Source organism: Hordeum vulgare, chromosome 1H, assembly GCF_904849725.1.
Source record: "Hordeum vulgare subsp. vulgare chromosome 1H, MorexV3_pseudomolecules_assembly, whole genome shotgun sequence".
Taxonomy (NCBI): Eukaryota; Viridiplantae; Streptophyta; class Magnoliopsida; order Poales; family Poaceae; genus Hordeum; species Hordeum vulgare.
In genome coordinates this window covers 343639594-343646485 of record NC_058518.1, presented here as the reverse complement: position 1 = coordinate 343646485, position 6892 = coordinate 343639594, and positions in this window count along the sequence as shown.

Here is a 6892-nt window from a genome sequence, read left to right as displayed (position 1 = left end):
CTTATGACAACAAACCTTCTCCTGCAACGGCACTAGAAGAATGCTGATAGCACTCCCCTGCAATGAAACTGGAAGAATGTTGTTGATGGCCCACCAGCGCGTGGGTTCGCAGCAGTTTTCGAGGGTAGAGTATTCGACCCAAATTTGTAGATCGCCTGAAGGAGGTGAGAGAATACTCTCGAGTATTAGCAGCTGAATTTGTCGGATTCAACCACACCTGAAAGATTAGTATCTGCAAGCACAGTAGTAACAACAAAGTAATATGATAACAACGGTGTCAGAAATGATCTGTTGATGGCAGACTATTCCAAATGATTGTATCAATGGCGCTTCCGTTGCCGCGTTGGCGGAAGTTGTCAATTCCCATCAACGGTCTGGCGAATCAACAGTGTAGCAGGTAGTAGCAGTGTAACAAGCAATAGCAATGGCAAGGAACAACAGTAGCAAGTAGCAACAGTAGCCAGCGATAGTAGTAGCAACAGTAGTAGCAGCAGTAGAGCAAGACAAGTAACAGCAGTAGAAACAGTAGTAGCAGTAGAGCAAGACAAGTAACAACAGTAGCAACAGTAGTAGCAGCAGAGCAAGACAAGTAACAGCAGTAGCAACAGTAGGACAAACTCGTAGGCAATGGGTCGGTGATTTGTTTGGATGATATTCATCATGCAATAGCTATAACACGGAGAGATAAGTGGCTAGCTCCCGTTCGTCAATGTGATGTAGGCATGCATTTAGTGTGTCGTCATACGTTCTTAGGGAAAAGAACTTGCATGACATCTATTGTCCATCCCTCCCGTGGCAGCGGGTTCCAAAAGGAAACTACGGGATATCAAGGTTCTCCTTTTAATAAAGAACCGGACCAACGCATTAGCACTTGGTGAACACATGAACTCCTCAAACTATGGTCATCACCGGGAGTGGTTCCGGGTATTATCACTCCAGGGTTGCCGGATCATAACACATAGTATGTAACTACAACTTGCAAGATCGGATCTAAAACACACATATATTGGTGACAACATAATAATTTGAGATCTGAAATCATGGCACTCGGGCCCTGGTGACAAGCATTAAGCATGGCAAAGTAGTAGCAACATCAAATCTCAGAACATAGTGGATACTAGGGATCAATCCCCATCAAAACTAACTCGATTACATGATAGATCTCATCCTACTCATCACCGCCTAGCGAGCCTACGAATAGATTACTTACGAACGACGAAGAGCTTCATGGAATTGGAGAGGGAAGAAGGTTGATGATGACGATGGCGACGATTCCCCTCTCCGGAGCCCAAGACGGACTCCAGATCTGCCCTCCAGATGAAGAACAGGTGGTGGCGGCACCTCCATATCGAAAACTTCTCTCTTTTATTTTTTCTGGGACGAAAGACAACTTATAGAGCTGAAGTTGGGGGCGGCAGGTGTTCGTGTGCCCCACAAGCCTGCCCACCGCCACCAGGGTGGTGGTGGCGGAGCACGGGCTAGTGGCCCACTGGCCCACCCCCTGAGGTGGAACTTGGCGCAGATATTTTTGATATTTTCCAAAACTGCTCCCCGTAAATTTCCAGGACGTTTGGAGAACTTTGATTTCTGCACAAAAATAACACCAAGGCAATTCTGCTGAAAACAGCGTCAGTCCAGGTTAGTTCCATTCAAATCATGCAAATTGTAGTCCAAAACAAGGGCAAAAGAGTTTGGAAAAGTAGATACATTGGAGACGTATCACCTGCCTGGCCGGCCAGAGAGTTGGCTGCCTCATCCTCCAGCCGACAGGCGCAGCCTAGCCGGCCAGAAGACTTGGGCCTTGGAGATTTATACTTGGTCATCCCCTTTGGGCGGGAAATGAAGGAGCAGGCTCGATGAGCCTACCCCGGGGTTATCCTCCCCGACAGTAGTCCCCGAAGCTAGAGAGGCCCGCCGTCTACGGACGGGCGGCCTCGCCGGCTTGATATTTTGTCTTGGTATTCCTGCCGCCATCCGCGGCAGGGGACGCCGGCTCCGAAGCCGATTGGCTTTGAAGCGACGCCTCGGCTTCGTCATAGGTTGCTCAGATCGCGCCAAGTGCGAGGCCCAACCTGACGTAATGATGGTGATTACTGGTGACGGGACCGAGCCTTGGCCCTGGGTCCCGCCACGACGCCCCCTCGGCCTCCGCGCGGAAGATCCTCTGCGGATTTACTCCCCGACGGTTGGGCTTAGGGAAGCGGTACCGCCCGTAATACACGGGGTTAGTGGGGTTCCGCCCGCACCGGATCCCCTCCCCACGATGCTTCGTGGGGTTTAAATGGGATGTGGGGGTTCCGAGGAGTCCACTCACCCCCCTTCTCGCCCCGCATCAAGGCCCTCTTCCTCCCTGAGCCCAGAGAGAAAGAGCCCGTCCTCTTCGTCTTCGTCATCCCCGTCGCTGTCGAGCCACCAGCCCGCTCGAGCTCCAGCCGCCCGCAGCCATGGCCGACGGCTCCTCCTCGAAGAAGACCTCATCGCAGGGAGCTTGGCTGGGTAGTGAGATTTGCGCAGGCCATATCGAGGCGCTCCGCCATCACAGGCTGTTGCCCCCGGCATCCCAGGTGCTGGTGCGGATCCCTGGGGCCAAGACCGCCCCAAAGCGTGCAGCGGGAGAGATCGTCGTTTTCGACGAGCACTTCTGCACGGGCTTTGGGCTCCCGGCGAGCTCCTTCTTCTCTGAGTGGCTCCACTTCTTCGGCCTGCAGCCGCATCACCTGGCGCCGAACGCCATCTTGCAGGTGTCGGCCTTCGTGGCCTTGTGCGAAGGCTTCCTGGGCATCGAGCCCCGCCTCGATCTCTGGCGAAGCTTGTTTTTCTTCAAGCAGCAGTCCATCGCGATGGACAAGGCCGCGCTGGAGAAGCACGTCGTGCCGCATGCGATGACGCCATGCAGAGCTGCACTGGTGCATCATCGTTCGAAGTCCGGCTTCCCCCAGCTGCCGATGCAGGAGTCCATCAAGCAGTGGCAGAAGGGCTTCTTCTACGTGAAGAACGCCGACCCTGCCCGAGACGCCCTCAACATGCCCCTGTCCAACATCAATCCTCATCTTTGAGCCGTCTAAGTGCATCTGCCAATGCGTAGAGTCTGGGGGTGATGGCTCGAACTGGGTTTCGGCCCAGTCGACTAAGAAGTCGGCCACCACCTGAGATTTGATGGCGGTGCGAGGCTCTTAGCGGATATCATGGTCCACCATGGCGATGGACCACTTGGCGATCCTGCCAGTTGCATCACGGTTGGCCATGATTTCTGAAAGTGCAGCAGTGCTTACCATGGTGATAGCATGCTCCTGGAAGTGTTGTTTCAACTTCTTTGCAGGAAGGTAAACACCATAACACATTTTTTGGTAGTGGGATAGTTCTTCTTGGAGGCGGACAAGACCTCGCTGAGGTAGTAGACAGGGCGCTGCACTAACAGTACCTTTCCCTCCTCCTTGCGTTGAACTACCAACACTACACTAACCACGTGAGTGGTCGCTGCAATGGATATGAGTATGGGTTCCCTTTCAGTCGGTGCTCCCAAAATTGGCAGGCTCGAGATGACCCGCTTGAGGTTGCGGAAAGCTTCGTCCACCTGGTCATTCCACTCGAATTTTGTCATTTTCTTCATGAGCTGGTAGAGTGGAAGGGCCTTCTCGCCAAGCCGGCTGACGAACCGGCTAATGGACGCCAGGCAGCCGGTGATCTTCTGGACGTCTAGGATCCGAGCCGGCCGCACCATCCGCTCGATGGTGCCGATCTTCTCGGGGTTCACCTCAGTGTCACAAGCGGACACGAAGAACCCCAAGAGTTTGCCGCCTAGAACCCCAAAGACACACTTCTCCGGGTTGAGCCGGATCTTGTATTCGTGCAGGTTGGCGAACGTCTCTCGCAGGTCGTCGAGGAGGCTGAAGTGCTGCTTCGTCTTGATGACGGTGCCATCCACATAGACATGGATGTTTCTGCCGATCTGTGGTGTAGGCACTGTTGTATGCAGCGTTGGAACGTTGCACCAGCGTTCTTCACACCGAACGTCATGGTGGTGTAGCAATAGGCCCCAAAGGGCGTGATGAAGGAGGTCTTCAGGCGATCAGCTGGATCCAGCTTGATTTGATGGTAGCCTGAATAAGCATCCAGAAATGACAGCATTTCGCAGCCTGCAGTGGAGTCGATCACTTGATCTATCCTAGGCAACGCGAAAGGGTCTTTCGGACAAGCCTTATTCAAGCCAGTGTAGTCGATACACATTCGCCACGTGTTATTCTTTTTCAGCACCAGGACTGGATTGGCTAACTAGTCCGGGTGGAAAACCTCATTGTTGAAGCCGGCTGCAAGGAGACGGGTAATCTCTTCTCCAATTGTGCGCCGCTTCCCCTCGGTGAAGCGGCACGAAGGTTGTTTCACCGGCTTTGCATCCGGTCGCACATGAAGTTTGTGCTCGACCTACTTCCTCGAAACACCCGACATGTCTTTGGGGGACCATGCGAAGATGTCCCAATTTTCACGGAGAAAGTCGACGAGCTCGCCTTCCTATTTGGGGTTGATGCCAGCCTCGACGATGACGCATTGCTTGGGGTTTGCACGGTCGATTGGCACTTGCTTGGTCTCTTTGGCCGGCTTGAAGGAGCCTTCGTCGGTCGACTGGGACGGAGGAGAAGGAATCGCCTGCTGCTCGGTAGCCTGGGTAACGAGCCGGTCGATCTGCCGCTTCTCCTCAGCAATCACCAGGGCGTTGGCCAAGCGGCTGCTATCTTGGGCGCACTCGAGCGACTTCTTGTAGTCACCAGCAATGGTGATGATGCCCTTTGGACCCAGCATCTTCATCTTCAGGTAGGCGTAGTGCAGGATAGCCATGAACTTTGCCAGAGCCGGTCTGCCCAGCAGTGCGTGATACGGGCTGCTGAGGTCCACTACCTCGAACCATATGGACTCTCGGCGGAAATGAGCCTCGTCGCCAAAGAGGACGTCCAGCTGGATTTTGCCGATAGGCGAGCAGGACTGTCACAACACGATGCCGTGGAAAACAGTGCTGGTCGGCAGGACATCCGTCTCCTTGAGCCCGAGCTTACGGAGAGTGTCGAGGTAGAGGATGTTGATGCTGCTGCCACCGTCGACCAGCACCCGGGAGAACCGGGAGGTGAGCCTCTTGGAGGCAAAGGTGGGGTCGAGGACGAGCGCGTATGAGCCCGGGTTGGGCATCACCGCAGGATGGTCTACCCGGCTCCATGTGATTGGTCTGTCGGACCAATGCATGTATTGGGGAACCGGGGGAACCATGGCATTCACCTCGCGCCGTCTCTGGCGCAGGCTATGCTTGGTGTCGCCTTCACTGGTGAAGACGACGAATGCTCCGTCTTGATGGGGTTAGTCGTCGTGGAGGCAGCCGTCGTCGTGGAGGCGACCGTCGTCGTGGAGGCGGCCGTTACAACTTCTTGGTTGCCAAGCAATGTGAACCTAATTCCTATGCAATAAGCACCAACGTATCTAAGTGTTGCGCAAGTATGTTTTATGTGTTGCATTCTAGCAACGATCCCTTTTACCAACAACTATATAAGCATTGTATTAAGCGCTCGCAACACCGGATAAGGCTACGCATCCCAAACCATTGGTAAATACACTAACAACGCATATATGGACTTTTAGATACAGAAAAATGTGTTGCTATAGGTAGGGTCATGTTGTAGCGAAAGTCTCGCATCAAGTCGGCATATCAACGGGCTATGAAGATGACCATCAATAGATATCGATGCGAGGAGTAGGGATTGCCATGCACTGGATGCACTAGAACTATAAGTGTATGAAAACTCGACTGAAGCTAAGTGGATGTGCATCCAACTTGCTTGTTCATCAAGACCTCGGGCATTTCAGGATGCCTGTCATCAGAATATACAATCCAAGTTCTGTAATGAAAAATTTCCCACTACCATATGGAAGTGACAAAACAAGAGACTCTCTATATGAAGAACATGGTGCCACTTTGAGGCACAAGTGTGGTAAAGGATAGTAGCAAAGTACCTATTCTCTTCTTCTCTCATTTATTTGTTTATTTTTTAATATTTATTCTTCATGGTGTTTTTTTTTTCCTCCCCTCGGCTCCCCCATTTTTATTTCCTCATTGGGACAATGCTCTAATAATGATGATGTGCAATGATCTAACGTAATATGAAAAACTGATAGGAAAATATGTCTCTATATGAATGCCTTTCGCAATGTACGAGGATGTGCAATGATCTAACGTATCAAAAGATATCAAAAAATAGACGAGCCATGTAAATATCATGCTATCTATCTTACGATGATGAAAAGCAATATGGCAATGGAAGTACAAGTCATATGAAGTGACGGTGGAAGTTGCATGGGAATATATCTCGGGATGGCTTTGGAAATGCCATGATAAGTAGGTATGGTGGCTATTTTGTGGAAGATATAATGAGGCTTATGTGCAACAGAGCTTATCATGTCAGGGGGTTTGGATGCACCAGTGGAAGTTGCACCAGTCCTCGAGGTGAGAATGGGCAATGCACAGTACCAAAGAGGCTAGCTAATATGTGGAGGTAAGATTGCGTATGTCCATGGTGTCACATTAGTCATAAAGAACCCATATACTTATTGCAAAGTTTTATTAGTTTTTTCACAAATAAAAGTACTACTCACATGCCCCGAGGTAAAGGGTTGGGAGGAATTAACCATCGGGCGACTCCGACTCGAAACAACACTAGGATTTCAACTAGGAATAGAAATGCTCACACATCATCACCATGCCCTTTTAATTTTTAGATGAACAAAAAGTTTAACACCTCTTAATACCGACACTTCTACGAATAAACAATGATGCACTCACACCATTTCACATTACCACATCAATATCATTAACCCATAATTTCTCTTTAATGTGCAACATGAAGGTTTTCAT